At 38.9% G+C, this 23,218-nt stretch overlaps 1 long non-coding RNA gene across 1 annotated transcript in view; it reads left to right on the forward strand.

The window, feature by feature from the left end:
- Nucleotides 1–14,385: 14,385 nt before the first annotated feature.
- Nucleotides 14,386–23,218, forward strand: part of LOC110568569 (uncharacterized) — a 46,522-nt gene continuing 37,689 nt past the window's right edge. Inside the window, exon 1 of the long non-coding RNA XR_002478814.2 lies at nucleotides 14,386–14,525. This is a non-coding gene — a long non-coding RNA (uncharacterized LOC110568569). The remainder of the gene's footprint in view (nucleotides 14,526–23,218) is intronic.

A 23,218-nucleotide genomic window follows, 5' to 3' on the forward strand; every position in this document is an offset into this window, starting at 1 on the left:
GTCTTCTACAGGGAAGACACTCTCTGCAAACCCTAAAGATAGGAGGAAAAAGAGATAACTCCAAGTAGAAAGGGAAGGCTCTGTTAACACTGGACAGAGCAGAAAAATATTTCAGTTGCATGATTTTCTGCTAAAAGGCCCCTTGAAGCAATCTGAAACTCTGTAATGTTAATTTCACAGTAAATTTTTTCTTGTAGAATATTAAAGTATAGTCTGGATGTGAGACAGTGTCTAGTTGGTTTCCAGTCACATTGCAGGTGCTCAAATATTTGTGGAATGAATGTGGCTGTGGGATGAATGGACATGGCTGAGGACTCACGGTGAGTTCACCACTGCTTGGACCATCAGCTCCAAAGAATGATCAGCAGCATACTGAGTCTTCCTAAAGGGCTGAAAAGTCACCCAAAAATTCAAATAAATCTCAAGATCTGGAGATGGAAAACAGAAAAAGTTCTTTGACCAGGCTCCAATGTGTTACCAGCCTCACAGAAATTAGGGGAGGTTTCTGCTGTGGAAGAGTCTTTCTATGAAGCACATATGGACAGAACATAAGACTCTTACAAAGTTGAAGGATGATTATTAAAAACAAATGATACTCTTATAAATCATGTCAATCCTTTATAGAGATAATTTAAAAGATTGCTGTGTTATTTATTTATTGATATGAGGTCTTGCTGTATCACCCAGGCTAGAGTGCAATGGTGCGATCACGGCTCACTGCAGCCTCAATCCCCCCAGGCTTAAGCAATCCTTTCACCTTAGCCTCCCAAATAGCTGGAAACACAGGCAGGCACCACCACACCCAGCTAATTTTTAAATTTTTTATAGAGGTGGGATCTCACTATGTTGTCCAGGCTGGTCTTGAACTCCTAGGCTTAAGCAATCCTCCTACCTTGGCCTCCCAAAGTACTGCGATTACAGGTGTGAGCCACCATGCCCATCTGCCATATGTTTTTAATTGGAGATATTACTTTTAAAGAAATCTGTGGCCATAGAATAGGGCTTCAAATGTAGACATACACAGAGAAGAAAACCACAGACCTATAAACTCTAAAAAAATTTGACTCTACCTCTTTCAAACTGATGTGGAAAGCTATAATTTGGTGTTGTGTGACAGATGATGATTTCCCAGAAACTGAATTTATAGGCTTTGGAATAAAGTAATGTGATGCAATGGACCAAGCATTAGATGATCTAGGGTCTCATTCTTGTTTTTGTTCTTTAATGACTTTTGTCATTTTTCCCTAGTGGCTATTTAGACTTTAATGGTGTTCTCACCTGAGTTGAAAATTGGGAAGGCTGAATTTTTCTTTACTGGACTGGAAAAGAAGCACACAAAATGAAACAAAAACAACCCGCCCCCCGCCCCGCCGGCAACACCACCACCAGAAAACAATGATAACTGAACCAACATGGAGAATAAATCAAAGTAACTTATCAAGAAACTTATCCTGACTAGGCTTTATCATCAGAAAGTTTGGAATAAAAATACCAATCCTGCTTGTTTTGTAAGGTTGTTGTAAGGATGAAATGAAACAATGAATATAAAAACATTTTATAAACTGCTGTTATACAACTATAAAGTCTCATTACTTGCTGAGGATTACAATGTTCTCTAACTTCACCGTGTGGAGAAGAATCATTTGTGGTGCTTGCTAAGAATGCAGTGTGGAGAACTTCTATTTCCAGCAATCCATAGGCAACACAGCCAGAAAAGCTCCCCCACTATACAACTCCTAGAAATGCTGGATAAAGTAGAGCCAACATCGTTATAAATACGTAACTGAGCTTGTGATCAAGAAAGGAAAATTCCTAGGGTCAGAGACTGGAATGAGGAGCAGCCACTTGGAAGCATAATTGGGTGCTAAAACCACGCTATCCTGAGGGGCAATAACCTAGAGTCCTGCATCTCAGGATAGAGGAGGACAGAAAAGTCTGAGACTCACTCACAGTGCGGAATGGAAATTGTGACCTTCCACTCCCCACCGGGAGTGCTTTTTTTCCTCACGAAAAAGTCAAGCTAAAAGTAAAAATCTACCACTGGCAAGAGGAAGTGACAAAGAGATAACCTTCTTGGCCTGAGTTCCAAGTAGGGGTGGGAAAGCACTCTTCCCTCTGGATTATTCCATAGACTTGCCCTTCTGAGTCTTCACACCACTTGCGTGATCCACAAAAACCTAAACTCTGAAACTAACTCTCAGTTCTTGGGTTGGTGAAATTAAGGCAAGGACGGTAGAAACCAGAGCATTTTTCCTTGCAGGGATGCTGCCTCTCTGCCCAGGTGTCTCTGGGTTCCAGATATCAAGCCCAGTCTAATATTAGCTCCAGTTCCCAAAGCTGCAAGATCCAGCAGAAATATAAACTTTCAAGGACTTCAGCCATTGGATCTAAGATACAGACTGTTAGCATGTTTAAAATGTTTGGAAAGTGCAGATTCCTGGGTCCCACCTTAGTCTTAACAAATCAATAACTGGGGTAGGTGCAGGAATCTGCAATGAAAATAAGCATCCCAAAAAAGTAAGATGCAGAGAGCTCTCTCAGAAGACCCACTGGAGAATACAGCTTTGCAAATTTCCCAGCATGTATTCAATCATCTACTTGAAATACTAAAGTTATTCATAACTGGTTCCACCTCTCCATCAAGGGGTTAAACAGATACCAATTGGTGACAAATTTCCTTTTCTCCCTAGTGGCTATTTAGACTTTCATGGTTTTCTCACCTGAGTAGAAAATTGGGAAGCCTGAATTTTTCTCTACTAGACTGAAAAACAAGCACGCAAAACGAAACAAAACAACCCCCCGACACCACCACCAGAAAACAGTGATAACTGAACCAACATGGAGAATAAATTGAAGTGACATCCTTTCCCCGCCTTCTGCCATCTGCTTCTCTGGCCTCCCTAGTGCATTGCTGCTGAATCTGGCTAGACTGGAGCTTCCCCCTCGTCTTGTTATGACTTATGGAGGTTAAAATGGTGCATAATGGGCCATTGAGGCAGATGGTAGATTTCTTTACTGTTTATGTTCTTTCCATATTGAAAGCTTGTAGTTGCTCCAGATGCATTTTGCCCCTCAGAGGAGGGGTGCAGAAGGGATCGAGGAAGGGTTAGATGAAGGTCTCAAGAGAACAGCCACTAGGAAATTTTAGTCCCGGTTTTCCGTCTTCTCGTTATTTGTTGCCTTTTTATCTATTGAACTCAAGATGAGAGGGGTATGCTTTTGAAAGATCTATGCAGGGAAGAGTTGTTTTTCCTATCTTTGAGCTGTTCAGCCATCTGTCCCAATTTCTTCCTGGTTTCCTGTTATTTTCATTTTGCCTTTTATAAAGATTAACATGCGGTGCAACCACATATTCTATTAAGCTTGTCTCCTCTCTACTTTATCTCATTAACTGCTTGATCACTGTGAATAAAAATAATCTTCCATTAAGTCACAACTTCAAACGTCTCTGAGACTTTAGATCAAGCAAACCTTCAACAGCTTAAAAAAATTGCTTTAAATCCAAGAGGTTCACTTCAAAGGAAAACCTATGGGTGTTCTCAGCCCAACTGACAGGTAAATAGTCATTTGTAACTAAAGACATGCAAGTGAGAAAACAGGGCTTACTCTGGAGTTTGTAGTTTCTGTTAACTTCTTCTCTGGTTGGGGCGACTTAGAGCTGACGCTAGGGTGGAGTTGGCTTGATCACGCAATGCCCTACGCATGGAGTTGGGGCAGTATCACTAGGCGAATCTGCAGTTTCCTGTTCTAGTCACCGTTTACTTTTCTATTTACAAAGTTAATTTTAAAAAGAAAAAAAAATGGGGGGAGATGTGTAGAATATCACCCCAACCACAGATAGCCACTGTTAACATTTTGTTAATACCCCTTAGGTTCTTAAGTTTGTGTGTGTGTGTGTGTGTGTGTGTGTAAAACACATATTCATACATTTATAAAAGTAGCATACAGTTCATATGCTTCTGTAGTCATCTTTATACTTTCTTTGTCAACATATATGGGTGGTCAATAGCTTTTGTGTGTGTTGATCCCTTTACCTAGGCTGCCCTTCTTTTACTCTTAGGAGGTATTTTCTCATCTCCCTGACTTGTCTGTTTCCCATTGGAATCTCTCATTGCTTAGTGGATTTCTCCTTCTGGGCACTAGTAACAGTTGTTAACTTTTTATTTCTGTGATTTTTGATTGTTTTTCTCTGGAGACTATCCTGTGAGCTACATACTGAGGATAGGGACTAAGTATTCCCAAGGCCTAGCACGGTGCCTGACACACAGTAGGTTAAACTTTGGTTTGGATGACTGAATAAGTTTTCAGAGCTATAACTTATTCCTTCACATGCATAAAAGTTTGCTTGTCCAGCTATACTTTAACTTTGAGGTTGCTTATTGGCTGTTATAAATGGGATAATAAGAAACTTTATATGAAACAGTCTTGCCTACATCCTTAGTTATTTAGAAAAATTTCTAGGAGTTGAATTCATAGACTACAGGGTAGAAAACACTTTAATTCATATATATATATATATATATATATATATATATATATATATATATATAGTTAAGTTGTCTCCCACAAAGGTACTAATTATTAATAGTCTCCAATAGTAGATGAGAGTGCATGTTTCCCTGCATCATTGCCAAAATTGTCATACTTTAAAACTTTTTGGCTAATTCATATGTTTTTCTTTCTGCAAACTGGCTACTCCTCATTGTTATTTATTTATTTTTACCTGGACATCTATCTTTTTGTATTTATAACAAATATGCAAATTAAGATTTTTGGTCATGTAACATGTATTTCCAGTCTGTTCACTGACTTAAAATCTTTTTTATGTATTAATTGATATATGGATATATGAGTGTGTAATTGCACAGATGCAAAACCCTCCATCTCTTTCCTTTATTGTTTTTTGTCTTTTATATCTACACGGCTTTTTCCACAGTAAGATTAAAGAAATAATAGCTCAGAAAAAAATCTAAGAGTGAGTATATAGGTAGAAAAGTATATAGAGTATATAGGTATATAGGTAGAAAAGACTGGATTAATCTATAAATGATGCTGGTGAATTGGTTAATTTTACAGAGGGAAAAAAGTTATTCTCATCTAACACCTTACATCAAAATATGTTCCAGATGGGTTAAAAACAAATTTTAAAAAGTGTAAGAGAATGGAAAGAAAATATTGATGGATATAGTTTCACTTATCTTTCTTTACTGAATACTCAAATTTGAGAGTCTAAGAATTACTTTTTTTTTAACTTTTAGAGGCAAGGTCTTGCTTTGTCACCCAGGCTGGAGCGCAGTAGCACTTTCATAGCTTACTACAGTCTGGAACTCCTAGGTTCCAGCGCTTGGGATTATAGGCACAAGCTACTGTGTCTGGCAAGAACTACTTTAGATTGAAAAAAAATTCTTATTCTTAAAATTCTTGGTAGACCCAGGCGTGGTGGCTCACAGCTGTAATCCCAATACTTTAGGAGGCCAAGATGGACAGATTGCTTGGGCCCAGGAGTTTGAGACCAGCCTGGGCAACATGGTGAAACTCCATCTCTATTAAAAATACAAAAATTATCTGGGCCTGGAGGTGGGCACCTGTAATCCCAGCCACTTGGGAGGCTGAGGCAGGAGAATTGCTTGAGCCCAAGAGGTGGAGGTTGCAGTGTGCCAGGATCACTTCACTACATGCCAGCCTGGGCAACAGAGCAAGACTCTGTCTCAAAAAAAAAAAAAAAAGTTTTGTTAGAAATTTTGATCAGAAACTATCCAAGTATTTTCTTGTTGAGAGGAGATTTTAATTCCTTCTAAATTTTAACTCCCTCCCTAAATTCAGAGGAATTTCAAGTATCTGTTTCTGAACTCCATAATGTTGCTTCCCCTACTCTAATTAAGCCAGGGCAAATAAGTAGTATGGTGAAAGGAAACAGACACAACAAGACTTGGGAGTTGGAAGACATAGTGTCTAGTCCAGGCTTTATTTCATTACTCATCACATATTTTTAGTTAGGTCATCTTGGGAAGACTTTCTCTTACGTATTTTCCTTATCTGTAAAGTGGACTAACAAAAATTTCTGCACGGTCTACTTCACAGAATTGTTGGAAGACCAAATCGGATAGTTTAAATACCTTGTATTCATTACTGAAGAGTAGTGTGTTCATAAGAATAGCACTATCTTCTCTATATTGTGCTATTTATGTTCCTGTCTATCTCTCCTACAGAACCATTTTTTAAGAGCAGTTTTGCTCTCTTCTGTACTATAAAAATGCTTAGCATAAAGGCTTTGTTGAGTAGATTATATTTTGCAATGATTAAGAGCTTTGAGTCTGAAGTCCTAATGAGTTTTTTTGAACCCAGATCCTGTCATTTGTGGTTGTGTGACCTTGCGAAAATTGTTTAAGTTTCAGTTTTCCCATCTTTGAAAAGAGGAAATAATAGGATCTAACTGGGTAAGTCAGGAAGCTTGGGTCATGTGAATAATTCATATCAAGGTTGTGAAAATAGAAAAGATAATGCAGTAATGTATCTATATCTGTATCTACAATCTGTATAAAACACACTCTGCTGGAGTGCTTGATGAAAGTATGACCCAGGGACTCAAATTATGATCTTGTTCTCCCCTTTTGATTTGCTTTTCTCTTAGTCTCTATTTCGCAAACAGGATTTGTCCACTTAGTAAAGAAGATGATATTTCAGCCTTGCTTGACATATCAAGTTCTCTAACTCAGGATTTAAACAATCTACCAATTTAAAAAAATTGTGATGAACTAGTCTACTTGATTCTACTTGGTCATATTCTCACCCAGGATCACGCACATGGTCTGATGAATGGGGTACTTTTCTTATTTAGACCTGGTCTTCTTGCCTACTCTACTGTTCATGGCCATGGGGTACTAGAATTGGCGGTCCCACACTATCATATCATTAGAGAATGGGAGGAGAAGTCTTTCAATGGGATGTGGTGGTACTATAGGCTGTGTTAACAGATAAAAACAGCCAGTCTACTACTTTCCTTATAAGACTGTCATGAGAATTCAAGATAGACCTTTTTTGTATCCTGGTCTGGAATATAGCAAGTTCTTACAAATATGGTTATTTATTGGAAGGATGTTTATATCTAGGCATCTCTCAGAAAGTAGTCACTTTGTGAATTGTTTAAGCCTCTGAATGAGTTTATACTAAACATGTAAGAATGAGTTCTAGGAAGTCATACAGTAAGAGACAAAAGGCAAGGGAGCCATCCTTACTCTTCGTAGGAATTAGGCTAGAAAAGAGAACTGGAGGTTAGGAAAAAAAGTCTATTTTTTTCAACGTGGGATTCCTCATCATAAGTGCTCATTTTTGATGGCAGTCATGGGAGTATCTAGTCTTGGGTCTCTGCTGTCATTCCTGACCTCACTTCAGAGTCAGAAGGTCGGCCTGAAACAGGATTAAAGTGACAGAAGACACTGGTTCCTCTCTATGTTCTTTTCTCTCTGTTGGTCAGGCTGAGACCCATAGATTTTTGTCCTTTTGTCTCTCCAGGCTTGGATTTATCTTAGTTTTGACTTTTTCTTTTAGTGTGACTCAGATCATGTTAAGATGGAGCCCAACGTTGATACTTAATGAGAAATGGAATTTACTTCAGCCTCTTTGTATGTGGTACATTTTTTAGACTAAAACAAACAAATAAATAAGCAAAAAAAAAAAAAAAAGAAAGAAGAAAACCAGGTTGAACCTTTGACTTGGAACCATGGAAACACTCCTGTTTAAGCACCGTCAACTTCAAGTTGAGATTTCCAACTGGCATCCATCATCACAGCAAACAGGCAGACCTATTGAAATAAACCCAATTACATTTTTCTTAAAGACAGACATCAGGAGACATAACAAATCATGTGCAACAGGATATATTTTTGTGATAATTTTCCTTAATTATAAACAACATTTTGATATACTTGTCTCTAAAGCATCTATGAGAAAGAGTTCAAGTGAATAAATAGTTTCTGCATTTTATGATGTGATTTTAATTCCTTCACCTTGGCTGCTTAAGGATGACGGCTTAATCTGATATTACTGAAAATAAGAAATATGTATATTTCCATGATCACTGAAAGTTCAAATTGGATTGTAAACTCAGATAGAACTGACCTGAGGCTTATCAGAGCTGGAGCAAACGAAGTGCATGAGAACAGAGAAGATTTAATCAGAAAGAAAATTCTGCTTGAGAAACAGTCTTTGCCCCACCAACAGACACTTGAGTTTAGGAGGAAGGAGGACAGGAGATGAGAAACAGAAATAAGGACCATTTCAAATGTTATCTAAAAAATAGCACTCCCTCCACAACTTGTCTTTCTAGTTAGGTTCAATAAAAAGTAATCCTGAACATTCCTTGGACGTCTCCTGTTTATGTTCTTGAGGCAGGTGGACTAATGGAGACATCCCCCCACTGGATAATAGTGCCCAACAATAACATTGCATGCTTTATTTGCTATGCTTTTTGCAGCTGACTTGCTTTCCCCTGGCTCTGTAACTTAGCTTCTTTATTTATAGATGCAATTTTTATCTCCTCTTTTCCTAATTGGGATGTTTGGAGGACTGAGGGAACAGTTATGAAAACAACTCTATAGGGCAAATAACCAAGCCTGTGGTAGTGCAGTGCCATCCTGAACTTACAACCCATTTTGGAGTCGACGTGCTACTGGGGCCAAAGGACATGCCCATCACCCGGTTCTGATACTATTCAGGGCAGACAGATGTGGGTACAGAAGCTGTTGCTATTGGAGGATTTTTCTGCTCAAGCAGAATGATGCGCTGTAGCTAAAACTTTAATTTTAGCAAGAAAGATGATGGTTACTGCTCTAATGCCTCTGATTAAGGTCAGCAGCAACACTGCTTGGGAACAATTAAGATTGCTTTAAAAAATCTATTTTTTTTTCCTATCGTGAAAGTTGGGGGATACCAGAAGGAAATGTGTTACTCTGCACAGATTATATCAGGTATCTATTGCGGGGTGGCATACCATCCTAAAACATAGTGGCTGAAAACAACAACCACTTATTTACTCACAGTTCTGCAATTTGGGCAGGGCTCACCTGGGAGGCTCATCTCTGCTCCATGTGATGTTGGCTGGATGCACATATGTGTTTGTGGTCAGCTGGCTGGTTCTGGTAGCCTCAGAAATTGGGCTGTCAGCCAGGGTAGCTTGGTTTTCCTCCTCACGGTTCCCCAGCAGGATAGCCTGGGCTTCTTACATTGCAGCTCTCCAGCTATGTAAAACTCAGCCCCCTTGCCTTGACCATTTTGTGAACTTCCGGAAGATGTGTCACAAATGTTCTCAGATGTTAAAACTGTGCTGCTCTGCCTGCTGATGCAATTTCTGCCTGCCCCTGCCTGTCTCCCAGCATGGCAGAGTTGCCATTGCAGCTGTCTCTTGCTGCAACGGAGCATTGGACCCACGTGTTCCCAAAGTGGTGTGACTGTCTGGGGCAAGGTGGGAGCACTGCTACTCTCTCCCTCTCTCCTTTGGGCTGTGCTGTATTGGAGGGGACCCCGGGACTGCTTGTATCCTCATTTTGTTTATCTTTCTCTACCCTTCATTATTCTTCATCCGTTTCAGACCTGAGTCCAGCTGAGGCTTGGCTGGAATTGAATGGATTTGACAGAAGGCACCATACTGAACTTAGTCCAATGACATTTTATTCAATTGAGCCTGTCATGCCACATTCTCTCTGTTTTTAGGGTGGATTCTCCTAAGAATCCTGATTTGCTAGACAGGCCTAGATACAGTTGATCCTCATTTAGCTCTTCAGCCAGGACCCCTCTTTCACTCTCATCCCTTTCTTAAACTAGCATCATTATTGACCAAAGTTTCTCTCATTTCAGAAGTGAAGAAACTGAGTTAAGGAAATGGAAAATTGAACTTCTTGATTTAGGCAGTGGCTGCAGGTGAGTGAGATTCCAGGACTCTATTTAGTCCATCCCTCACTTGGCTAATCCTCCTTATCCTAAGGAATCAAAGATATCCTGTGGGGGTAGCAACGAGAGACTCCATATGGTGTTCTGCTCTTTCTCACCCTTTTTAATTTGGCTCATTGTTCAATCTTAATTTGCAATTGTCACAGCTGCGATTACATTTCTGATGTTCCACCAACTCCAAAAACCCTTAAATCTGAACCCTTGGTGGTTTTAATCTTATTTTTGTTGAGAAAGGTCATGTTGTCACAATGGATAAAGCTAGCGCTTCAGCAAGGGAAAACATTTTTTTGGGGGGAAGATATAATTCTAGTTTAGTATTAAGCCTTAGAATGGGCTGCAACTGTGGAACCTCAAGTGCAAGGGAGTTGACAACTCAGCCATAATCAAGCTAACTGAATTGGACAGAGCAATGTGAGACATAATTAGCAATTCCGTTCAGCGAGCTGTCTCCTGAAAAACTTAAAATACCTTCCCTGCCTCATGCATATTCAGTACCTCATTTGCTATTGTTTTTACCCAACAGGTTGAAATTCAAAAGGGAAAAATTTTGAGTTGTCTGTCTCACTTTCATCCTCTGCATTCTCCTCTCTTTTCAGCAACCCCCTCCCACAAGCCAGTCCCATTTCAATACAACAGGTCACCCCAGTGCCAACTGCATATTGACAGATACAAAATATTCTGAGCAGTGTTTTTTCTCTTGTTTGTACCTTTGTCAACCCCTCTACTCATTTAGATAAACAGAGCAGGTATGTTTGTCCTGGGGAATCATGGCCACTTGATTGTGTGAAGGCCCAGTGCTAGAGTCAGGAATCCTTTTCTTCATAGGATTGCTGGGTCATGAGTAGGTTTGTGATGAACTGGAGATTGATTGGTGATCCCAGGCTTTTCCTCCTGATCTCTGTTCACCTCGATGGGTTCGCTTTCACTCTTCCTGATGTTCCAGGCAAGTTGGGTGTTTGTCTGTAGATGTGCAGTGAAATCTCAGAGGCAATGAGAGGGGAGGAAGATAAAATCAAATACATTACCATGTGTTCATTGCATCCCCTGGTTAGCTGAGCCTAGCAGTTTCTACGTTAGAAGTCTGTCTGCTTGGTACCCAAAATGTGTCGGGTGTAAGCACTCTGGAAGGACTCTCCAGGAATTACTAGTTGTTTGGAGAGGCAGTGCAGTACAGTGAAAGGCAAGAGTGAGTTGGAACTGGTGTCAAATCCTAGTTTTGTGCTTATTAGCTGTGGGATAACTGTCTTAGACCACTTGAGTTGCTATAATAAATTACTACAGACTGGGTGGCTTAAACAAAAGAAATTTATTTCTCACAGTTCTAGAGGCTGGCAAGTTCCAGATCAAGGTGCAGGCAGATCTAGTGTCTCATGACGGCCCGCTTCCTGGTTTGCAGATGGTCATCTTTTCACTGTGTCCTCATGTGGCAGAGAGCAGAGAGAGGGAGCAAGCTTTGGTGTTTCTTCTTCTAAGGGCAATAATCCCATTCATGAAGTTTCTACCCTCATGACCTAATTATCTTCCAAAGTCTCCACCTCTTAATACTATCACATTGAAGGGTAAGTGTTCAACATAGGAATTTTAAGGAGACACAAACATTTAGTCTGTAATATTGACCAAATAAAACTTTACCTCCCCAATCTTCAGTGCTTCATTGGTAAAATGAAAATAATAACACTGCCATGTGTAGATATCACTGAGGCTTAAATAAGATAACATGTAGGAAAAACCTAGCAGAGTGGCTGGCACATCATTGGGGTTCTACCATCGTGTTCTTCCTTTTTAAAATTCCTCAGCTTCCTCATCTTAGTCTTCCTTTCCTTTTTGTTTCTTTTTAAAATTATATTTTACAATATTATTTTAGGAAATATAAAATATGGTGAAATTTCAATAGAATTATTCAGTACTTTCAATCTCTTTTCCTGCAAACTTCCTTTTCAAAAGACACATTTTAGCAATTAGTAAATGCTGATTTAAGTTGTATCATCTTTTCCCTTTGTGATTAATGTCTGCCAGAGGTGACTGACCAAAGGCATAAAGTTAAGTCAAATGAGAAATTAAATATTTTTTCTCATCTTAAATTCCTGGAAGCATCACCATATTTCCTCACTTCAAAATAGCCTCCCTCAGATTTTAGCTTTTCCATTTAGGGAGCATTAGAATAAGAAAAAAAAATATGTTAAAATTTTCAGTTTGCTGACTTAACTTGGAGGCCAAAGGTTTGATTTTTGCATGTTTTTAAAAAGTGGAAAGTAAGATGTTAAGACATATTAAGACTTGTAAATATTTTAGAGGAGGCATATACTCTAAATGAATTCCTGTATCAAATATGATGATAGTTGTGCTAAAGACTTTGAAGAGGAAATAAAAGAAGGAGAAGGTTCTCCAGTGTTACACATTAGAGGAGGAGAGTTGGGAACTTGATCCTTTTCAACGTTAAATTTGATATAGTAGGTTGATATCTGAATGAGTTCACAAGATAATAAATGAATGCAAGGACTGAATTAAGTAGAAGAATTCCACCCCCGACTCCCTCCTGAAAGCCAATAGATCTTATTATATGTATCATATCACTTGGCAGGTTATTTAGCACTTCATTGATTACCATCACATGCTGTGCTCTAATTGTTTCCCAAGTAAAAGCCTTGCTTCTTTCAAAATATTGTAAAATACTTGAAAGGAAAGGTTATATCACATACTTATTTTATGTGGCTTCCTACAGGTCCTAGCCTGTCCTACACATCAATTAAGCAAAAAAGAAATTCTTGCAAATTGGAGACAAAATGAGAAAAAAATGAATCTATGAAACTTCCTTCTATTTGCAATATCCATTCATTTTTATGAATGAGCCAAGACTGTGACCCTCTATGCTCACAAATAGAAAGGGATGTACAGGAGGTTAGAAGAGATAAAGGCCAGAAGAAAACCCTTTCAAATGAATATATTGAACTCCATCAATGGAAAGACGTGGAGTATGGGGTGATGATGGAGAGATAGGGAAAGATAGAAGAGGTGGTTGCTCAGCTTCCATGGAGAGAGTTAAGACCATAATCAAGTTCCAAACAGTTTTTGTTTCCTAAGGGTGGGGAACAGGATAGGGGATATTCTAGCAGTCATGACTCCCTTGACGGGACAACCTTAGTTAGGTCTTCTAGATACCCTCCTGTGTCTCTCATGCAGGAGCTTGACCAGCAATTTCTAGTGGAGAATTGGAGAAGCCAGTACTGTGATGAATGGGACAAAATAGCATCTGAATGTTTGAAGCTTAGGACTTGCACACCATTAGCAGTGAAAGACACCATCCTTTGCCTCCTTCAGCAAAAATTCCTAGAGTTTTGAAAGTAATTAATCTGGTGTTTTTACTTTAACCCCAGTAGAAGCCTAAATCCTGAAAAATCTCTGCAAAAAATCTATTTTGTTGACAGGTTATTGTGTAGGGTATAACCTCCCACAAAAATCTTGTCTAAATCCACCAGAATGGCCACAATGAATGATACTGTATCAAAGTCGTGGCTGTATTTGCTGCATTGCCTTCGATTTTTTTTGCTTCTTTCTCTCTCACACTTTTTTTTTTAAGCAGCGAGTCTATTGAGAAATCTTATTAAAAATCACAAACTGAACAGCATGCTTTTTTTTTTTTTTTTTTTTTTGGCAAGCCAGAAACAGATTTTAAATGACAAAAAAAACTCCTTTAATCTTTTTGTAACATCTTGACAGTTGTGCCAGAAGATGTCTGCTTCTGCCTTCAAAATATAATTGCTTTTGGTCTGAAATAATTCATTTCCCACTCTTTTTCCTCTTCTAGAAAACCTTGCCCTTTCAGCTGGATATTTTTCCTTAATTTTGTGGCTACTTTTTTTGGAGGGCAATGGGAAGGGTAAGGGAGCCAGGAGGCTAAGGAGACCAGAATAAATGTCATAACATACACATCTTGTGAAGGTATAATGTAGAATAAAGAGAGGATCCGTGAGCCAAGGAATGAAAAACGAACACATTTTATTATAAAAATGAAGTTAACCATCACAGTTTTTGAATATCTAGTGTCATCAAAGGTATTTGACCTTTTACCTTTTAACATCCATCAGAGCATGTTTCTATTTGTTCTGTTTTCAATAACTCAAGTGCTCAAGATAGTTGAAACCTGTTTTTAGAAGCTAGTATCTTAAAGATCTCAAATCTTGCATGTTTTCCAAAGAATTATTTTAAAAACATTGGAATAAAAGCATCATCAAATTTCCATAAAATCTGCATTTGTGGATTCTTTAGCACAGAACACTTCTGATCTATAGTATACTCTTTATGGGAACTAGAAATAGGTGATCTCAGCAACAGGGAGAACTCTGATTTGCTGTGAGAACCCACAACTGCCAAGTAGCATGGTACATCCTTCTAACCTCTAGGCTCAAGTCTTGAATCACGAAGAATAGAAAAAGAAAGATATGGCAGGAAAAAGAGGATGTGAAAGAGAGACAGGTTGATCATTGTGCAATGCATGATGTACAGATCATATGGGCTTCTTGTTGTGCAGTGTACATATTCTCCACCTATTTCTGTAATTTTCCCAAACCAGCTGTGTGAAGGTAAGTGTAGTGAACTTTTTTATGACTCAGTTTTATGCATGCTTCTGGTTTGTTTGCATCCATCATCATTAGAACCCAGAAGAGAACCATGACAATGCGCATTGTTGGTGGTGGTGGTCGGATAGGGGGTTGGAGGGGGATGATGGAAATTGCTGGATGTGAATACAGATTTGTCTGGTAGAACAACTTCTTTGCTTTTTTAATTGCTTGGGAAAATAGGAAACACATGAATAAAAGAGGAAAAAGGGAGTCTCAGGCCTCTGTTGCAGTACTTGCTGGAAACTGAATTAGGCACACTGTTTGTGATCTACTTTCCAACAAGTACTAAACAGAGGTTTGAGATTCCTGCTTTCCCTGGATGCTACTTAGTTATTGAGGCCCAGAATGGAAATGGTGCATTTCTAAGGTGCATTTGGAGAAGCAAGGTTTCTTCTTTTTCAGGGGAAGAGAGGATGAGAATTACCATGCATTGAGTACTTACTATGAGCCAGGCATCGTGCTTGAGGCTCCCCATAGCATGTGGCTGGGCCTCTGTCCCATTCCTCAGGAAGGCGCAGTCGGGAGAATCAATTATCTTAAGGGCAAATCCAGAGTTTATGTTAAATATTTTTATGATGTCTTAGGAGTTTCCCAATGGATGAGAACAAAAATTCAACCTTTGCTAGCTGGGTCTCAGACCGAGAAGTAAAACAATTTTTTTCCCCTTAGGTTTTCTTCCCTTAGGTCACATCCATGATAGGTACCTCAACCATTACTCATTGCCTGGGGGTAGACCTTTTGTTTCTGTCTCCTCGATTCAGGACCTGAGATGTCTTTTTCATTTCTCCTAAGTTGTTATTTAATGTTATCTGTCCTTGGAATATGGGGTCTGTTTAGTCTTCATAGTCCCATTTCCAGGACTCTTACTACACTATGTTATTTCTTTTTCTTTTATTTTAATTGAGACAAGGTCTTGCTCTGTTACCCATGCTCTAGTGCAGTGGTGCGATCTCGGCTCACTGCAGCCTCAACCTCCTGGGCTCAAGCCATCCTCCCAGTGTTATTTCTAATTCCATTCTTCCTTCTTAGGAGCATATCTCAGATCTATTCTAGCCTTCAAGGATTCAAACAGTTTTGTGAAAAACTAATGATCTTTTATTATTATCATTATTAAGAGGTCCGGTGTTCCTGGGGGATCAGTTACCTCTTAACATCAGAGAGGAAATCTTATTTTGTCCTTATAATAGCTTTGTGGCTAGGCACAGCGGCTCATGCATATAATCCCAGCACTTTGGAAGGCCAAGAGGGGAGGATTGCTTGAGGCCAGGATAACAGTGAGAGTCTGGGTAACATAGTGAGACATTGTACTACAAAAACAACATAGTGAGACCCTGTCTCTACAAAAATAAAAAATAGCTGGGCATACTGGGGCAGGCCTATAGTCCTAGCCACCCAGATGGCTGAGGTGGGAGGATCATTTGGGCCCAGAAGTTTGAGGTGGAAGTGAGCTTTGATAGTGCCACTGCATTCCATCCTGAATAACAGAGCAAGACACTGTCACACACACGCACAAAGAGCTTTGCAAGGTAGGTAATACCATCTTTATTTTTACAAATGAGGAAACTAAGATTTAGAGAGCTAGATAACTTGCTTATATCACATCATTATTAAATGGCAGAGCCAGAAGTTAAATGCTGATATGTTTAAGTCTGATAGCTATGTCTATGCTTCTGCTACACAAGATCTCTTAAAGACTAACATTTTATTGAATGCCTACTAATGGGTCCAGTACTATGCCAAGAATTCTGTGCTTAGAAATTCTAAAAGGGAGTTGGCATAAAAATTGAAGATGATTGACTTTCTAAAATACTGTGATGAGAGACATTCTGTGGTCCTATCATCTACGTAGACTCAAGGGGGAAGGATGTTAGGATTGATTACTAATGTCTGTCATGGGAATACAATAGGGTGGTTTTGCCAAAAAATAGTTAACTATGACTTACAGAGTTACACAATAACAGATGCAGAATGATATGGTATTTAAAAGCTAGATTTTGGATGTCTACAGACCTGATTCAAGTCCTGAATCCACAGTATACTTAACTGTGATGTCTTGAGGAAATTATTCAAGCTGAGTCTCTGTTATTTCATTCCATAAATGAGGATGATAATAGTATCTACTTCACAGTTATAGTGAAACTTAAATGAGACGATGCACTTAAAAGCACATAATACAATGCTTGGCATATTGGGTCTTTAGGAAATGTTACCTATTAGAAATAAAAGTAATGAGAATGGAAGTTTACCTTGATAGACCATTTACTATTTTTTATTTTTCTCTCTCTAATCTTAGAGTGGTTAACTCTCTAAGAATATCTAGTTGACATATTATTCACAGTGACATAAAAGAGTAATTATTTTCTCATTTGTTTCCCTGACAAGTTTCTCATCACTTCCTTAAGATTAGAAGTTCTAATTTGGCTAATTGATTCAGTTAATAATGAGCACCAAATTCTAAATAAAATATTGGTAAGAAGGGTTCTATGAAACCACTGATAAAGGTGTGATGCATTAAAAACATCAGAATGAATGTAATAATTTTAAGGGGCTGTGGTAGGATGCAGGAGTAGAGAAAATCCTAATGTCTGTGTTTTGAATAAAGGTGATATTTCTTTTGCAGACCACAATTTCTCTGTCTATGTGCAGTGTTGTGAGATAAGTGGAATATGAAGGGGATTGAGGAGGGGTTGAATCTGAGAAATGTAGCCACAAACCACTGTTTTTTGTCCCAGTTCCATTAGCACCATACAGTCAAGTGCTCTGGTACCGTGAGTGTACTTCGGCAGCTTGTAATTGCCCTGTGCTTCAGTCAAGAGATGGGTAATTGCTCCTATGGGCCGTGGATTTCCTGCTAGCAGCATCTGATTGAAACAAGCCATTTATTGTGGTTAAAAACCCCAGACTTGCTGCAGTGTTTACAGATAAACCTTCTGTGCGACAGTCATTTACTCTACCCAGCCATCCATATATTAAAAATATTACACACTACCCACCTCCTTTTTTTTTGAAGACAGATCAACTGTTCTTTTCAGTTTGATTAAATTTCAGTATGTAGTGTTGATGTGCCAACTCTTTTATCTTGTAGCTTATGCTTTAAGTAAAGTTGCATTTCTTTGGACTTAAGTTCTATTCTATTTTGGGGGCAGGTGTTAATAGCCACATTCCACACTACTGTAGTTCTAGTCAGTTACTTTTGCAAGGTTGCCTTTTCTTTTTTCTGTTCCCCCAGTAAGCCAAATACAGATATTATAATACTTATATGTCTGTTGATGCCCTCATGACTTGGAATGTAGCAAAGGTAAGCCATTTATTCCTAAGCAATTATGAGCCTTTAGGTTTCTGGTAAGATAAAAGAGAACAGTGTGTTTTCTGATTTTAATGACACCTGTAATTATAAAAGAGTAATTTTATGCAATGTATATAATCTATGATCCTCCATAATAACACAAGGTAGATGACACTCTGTCCATATTCAGTTTTTATCGAGGTTCCTATTCCTCCAGCCCTACATTTCCATTAAAATGAAGTTTCAGGGGCTGAATGAGCAGTTTGGCATCTACATATGATTCAAACCAAGCTGATCTTGTGATTTGATTTAATTTAATTTAATTTCTCTATTTTTGAATAGTAACATTAATAACCATCTTTCACTTGCTTCATTTATTCTTGTGTCAAGAACAAAGGAATGATTAGTGATAAACTGGTTAGGGATAGATGTTTAGGGATAAAGTGGGAATTCCCTGGACTTGGAAAATCAGAAACTTGGTCATTTCCTACCACATCCCCCTTTTAAACTTCCCTGCCAAACCTGTACACTTGGTTGGAGTTCATGAGTTATTTATGTTCTTTCTATAAGAACGAGTAGGGTTGTCTGGTAATCTTAACGTTTCCATGCAAGTTCTATAGGTTGATTGGTAGGAAAAATGGCTAATTCATTTTTTTAACTGGATAACTGTGAAGGATTTCTATCATGATGGTCAGACCTAGTCAAATAAACAAAAAAGATGAGGATAATCTTTAGTGTTTTCTTTAGCACTCTATGCTCTGTTTGCAGCCTTACCTTCCTTAAATATGTGGAGCTGGTCAGCTCATTTGTAATGCAGTGTCAAAGAATATATTAATTAGGATTCACAGGGCTCTATTCAAGCTTGGGTTCCTCAGACAATGATTACTAATTTACTCTCCATATTCTGAGGTTGAAATTAATGGTTTGAGCAAAAGCAATATACAGCAGTTGAATTAAAGCAAAAAACACTTGTCCATAGCACACAAATCAATAAATGTCATCCCCTGGTAGATGGACGATGAGCTGTGCATGTCTGGCTAATCGAGCATGGGCACAGGACAAGAAAATAAAAGCTCAACCCCTGTGGTGGTGCAGGTGTATGCAGCATTTTAGCAAATCCAAATTTCGCATAAAGATTTGTCAAGTAAGAATTAAATTTACAAAAGTAATTATTCATAAATTAACACTTTCTTATAGGCTCAGGTACTTGGCTTATATATTTACTTTACCTTGTGAGGTAGATATATTCTCACCTTACCTAACGATGAAGATGCAAAGGCATTCGAAGGTTAAATAACTTGATCTAGGTCATAGAGTTTGAAAGAGGAACAGCTGGGATTCTAACTCAGAGAAGCCTGACTTCCAAATCTATGTGCTTTTCACTGTTTCATTTGGTTCTTTGATTTTTCTTATGATTTCCCTGAATAGTAAATCTCCTTAGTGCAGTTAAATATGATCTGATTGATTGGTATTTGGTTTTTGCTTGACTTTTAAAGAACTCCTTCAATTATTGATTCATTCGGCTAATATTTATTTTCGCATCTCCCGTGTGTCAGACATTGGTAGCCACGGAGAATACAAAGATGAATGCGATGTGGTTTCCGTTCTTTAGAAGCTTTCAGAGAGCATCTTTTTATGCAAAAAATATTTATGATTGAGTATGAGAGCCATATTAGAAGTATGTCCAAGTTTCAGGAGTGGGACAAACTGTAAGAAAGCATTTTGAGGGAGGAAATTGTATTTGGCAAAGGAGTCTCACAAAAAAAAGGAGTTCTAACTGGGGTCTTAAAAGACAATGATGATGATAATAATGATAATGAAATAATAGCTACTAGTTTCTAAACACTTAGACTATTCCAAAAAGCTGATTAATGTCAGGATGGTCTCGATCTTTTGACCTTGTGATCCACCCGCCTCGGCCTCCCAAAGTGCTGGGATTAGGTGTTATTTCTTTTCACATTTCAGTGATGAGAAAACAGAAGTTCACGGAAGTTAAGTAACTAACTAGTAGATGATGGAACCAGAATACAAAGTCAAGTAGCTGGTTTCAAAAAGTCAGCCCCATTTCGTGGATCTGTTTTACTGAAGCAGTAGTGAGTAAGGGTTTGCCTAGAAGATTGTGGACTTGGGAAGAAGTGGCAATTGAGGACTGCAGACGGGTTTGATTGGCCAAGTGACCAGCATGTGCAAAGACAGGGAGAAGAGAAACAATGTGGTATAAATTGTGGACTTCTACGTTGCATCGTCTGGCTGAATTGTACCTTATATGTTGATTGTTAAGGAAGAAAGCCCTGAGGCTGTGTTCGGATCAAGGACTCATTTGGACATGAGAAGGAGTTTGGACTTGGTGTCACTGGAGGACTGTAAGCAGGGGAATGAAACGATCCCATTAGTTTTCATCAGTGAGGTGTGTGCAGGTAATTAGAAGACATTCTAGGTTTCAAGAATATAAGTTAAAGCCCTGAAAAATGTTATTAAGCAGCAATTTGATAACCTTAAATTTTAATCACCACAATTTTTTTCTAGTCAGAGGACTTCTAACATAGAGGTTGGGTAAGTCCTTAAAAGTGAAATCTGCAAATGTCATGCTCATTTATCTGGGTTGCATATAGAACTGAAAGAAACTTGATCACTCTTTTTTTTGTTGTTGTTGTTTTGAGACAGAGTCTTGCTCTGTCCCCCAGGCTGGAGTGTAGTGTTGTGATCTCGGCTTACTTCAACCTTCACCTCCCAGGTTCAAACGATTCTTTTGCCTCAGTCACCTGAGTAGCTGGGACCACAGGTGTGCACCACCACGCCCAGCTAATTTTTTGTATTTTTAGTAGAGACGAGGTTTTGTCATGTTGGCCAGGTTGGTCTGGAACTCCTGGCCTCAAGTGATCTGCCTGCCTCAGTCCCCCAAAGTACTGGGACCACAGGCATGAGCCATTGCACCCGGCCTTGATCACTCTTTATGTCACCTGAGAGAGAGATTCATTTTGGAACAGTGCTTTGGATCAAATTGCTTTCTCCCCAAGGAGGGTCTCATATGGAGGAATTGTGAATTACAGATTTAGGTCTTTCTCCCTGCCCCATCTCCCCCACCTCAGCAGAATGCATTCTAACATTTTATAGGGTATAATCCAAACCCCAGGCTTCCAACCCATAAAGTGGAACCCATCTTGGGGAAGGAGATCTGTGGTTGAAAGGGCCACTGGGTTACTGATCTTGATTGCTGTCTTTCTTAATATGGCAGCTATCAGACGGAATGCACCACCTCAAGATTTAAAGCCAGCAGCAGTCTTAATATCTCCTGTTGTTTTCCTCTTTAGATTGGCTCAAGTATTGCCTGGCACTGGCAGCTGTTTTCCCTGACTTTCTCTGCTGTTATGTGATGACCTTTTCTTTGTTTATTGTTGTATTTGAACTTTCTGGGAGTTTATATAATTGATGGGCTTGTGTACCACAGTATGTCTGGAAATCTACTAGTGAAATATTACAATGTCTGACCGCATGTTTTTCCCTTTTCTTCCATCCTGACCCTCACCTCTGATGTCAGATAGTCAACATTCCAACTAGTGAGCTGATATGGTAATAGAGAATCTTCCTTATCTTGTAAGCAAAAGTTTGGGTCTATCAGTCACCCAGGGTCAGCCTACATTAGAAATGTCAACTTTTTTATTTTTTTTGGAGACGGAGCCTTGCTCTGTCACCCAGGCTAGAGTGCAGTGGTGCAATCCTGGCTCACTTCAACCTCTGCCTCCCAGGTTCAAGCGATTCTCCTGCCTCAGCGTCCCATGTAACTGGGATTACAGGCGCCCGCCACCGCACCTAATTTTTGTATTTCTTAGTAGAAATGGGGTTTCACCATCTTGGCCAGGCTGGTCTCTCACTCCTGACCTCGTGATCCACGCACCTTGGCCTCCCAAAGTGCTGGGACTGCAGGCATGAGCCACCGCGCCCGGTCAGATATTTCAACTTTTTATTGACAGTTTCTTGAGCTTTGATATAATACCCAAGTTGTAGGTTTTGATATATTTCTGAACAGAGATCCATCTCTACTTACCTCACCTCAGCTTGATGGGGGTGTTGCAAAACACAAATCATGACATTGTTCATTACCTAAGAAAAATATGCAGTAAATGATTGTCAATATAGGTTTGCTAACTAATCATGTCATGTTTTTGTCTGATTTAACAAAGAGTTAGAAAAAGACACAGGAAGTAAAAAAAAGCAAGTTGCAAAACAGAATGTATAGGATCCCAGTTTTGAACTAAATTATATATGATACCAGTTTAAAACAATATGGAGGAAAAACATCAGAAAGTTAGTAGTGATACACTTTCGGCCGGGACTTTTTATGTCATTTATTTCTGTATTAGTCAGTGTGTGGTTTCTTATATTTAGAAAAGTTTTAAAACACAAACATTGTTTAAGCACTGGCATAACTCAAAAGTCTCTCGTGTAACAAGGTAGAACAATTAGCAAATACATAAAATATGTTATATGTTTCAACTAAAGAAGTTAGTTGTTCAGTTGACATGGTTAAGCCTTAAGTTTCCTAGTTGCCATTTTAAATTGAACTGTGCTTGGGTTTTGTGGGAATGATTGAGTTTCTGATATTTTGACAGTAAGGAATCAGGCTTGGTAAGTTATTACTTTCGTTTTTTTAGAGTCTGTGATCAAGGCAAGGTTTAAAAACACTTCTGCTAGCTTTGGCAATTGATATGCAAATAGATGTATTTGCATATAGCTCTCTCATGTTTGGTGCTAGCCATGGTCTTCAATATATATAAGTTGAAATATTTACATATCTTAGTACCTTCTCTGTCAGTCAGTCCTGACCAACATCCATTAGGAGCAAAGGGTATGCCAAACGTCACGATGGGTGTTCAGAATAAGAAATACATGATGCCTGTCCTCAGGAGGCTCATGGTTGCTTTGAAAAGGAATTCAGTGTAAATACTGAATTTCAACACATCGGCTTAGATGTGTTTTCATTTATAGAGGGAGATGGATTCTAAAATTGTTATGCTTCACCATCCCTTCTGATCGGTGTTCTAAAACAAGGCATCACTGCCAGGCGATGTGATTGAATATTTTCTCAGTGGGATATAGTTAATCATCAAACATCTAGTTTGGTGTTGATTTAGCAACAATTCTTCATGAGTGTTCACAGTTGGGATTTTCCTTAAGTTACTTAGGGTAGATTTGGAAACCTGCAGGTGAGAGCTGAAGTGTCTGGTTTGGCTCAAGGTCCTGATGCGAGGAGGAATTTTTAGAGTCTTTTCAGGATCCTGTAAAGTTTCTCCAGTGTCCCCTGCTCATGGAATAATGCTATAAAAGAGGTGCTTAGAAGAGAATAAAACTAACTACTAAGTAATGGAGT

This window comes from Aotus nancymaae, unplaced genomic scaffold (genome assembly GCF_030222135.1).
Source record: "Aotus nancymaae isolate 86718 unplaced genomic scaffold, 86718_ANA_hifiasm-v0.15.2.pri h1tg000015l_0, whole genome shotgun sequence".
NCBI lineage: Eukaryota > Metazoa > Chordata > Mammalia > Primates > Aotidae > Aotus > Aotus nancymaae.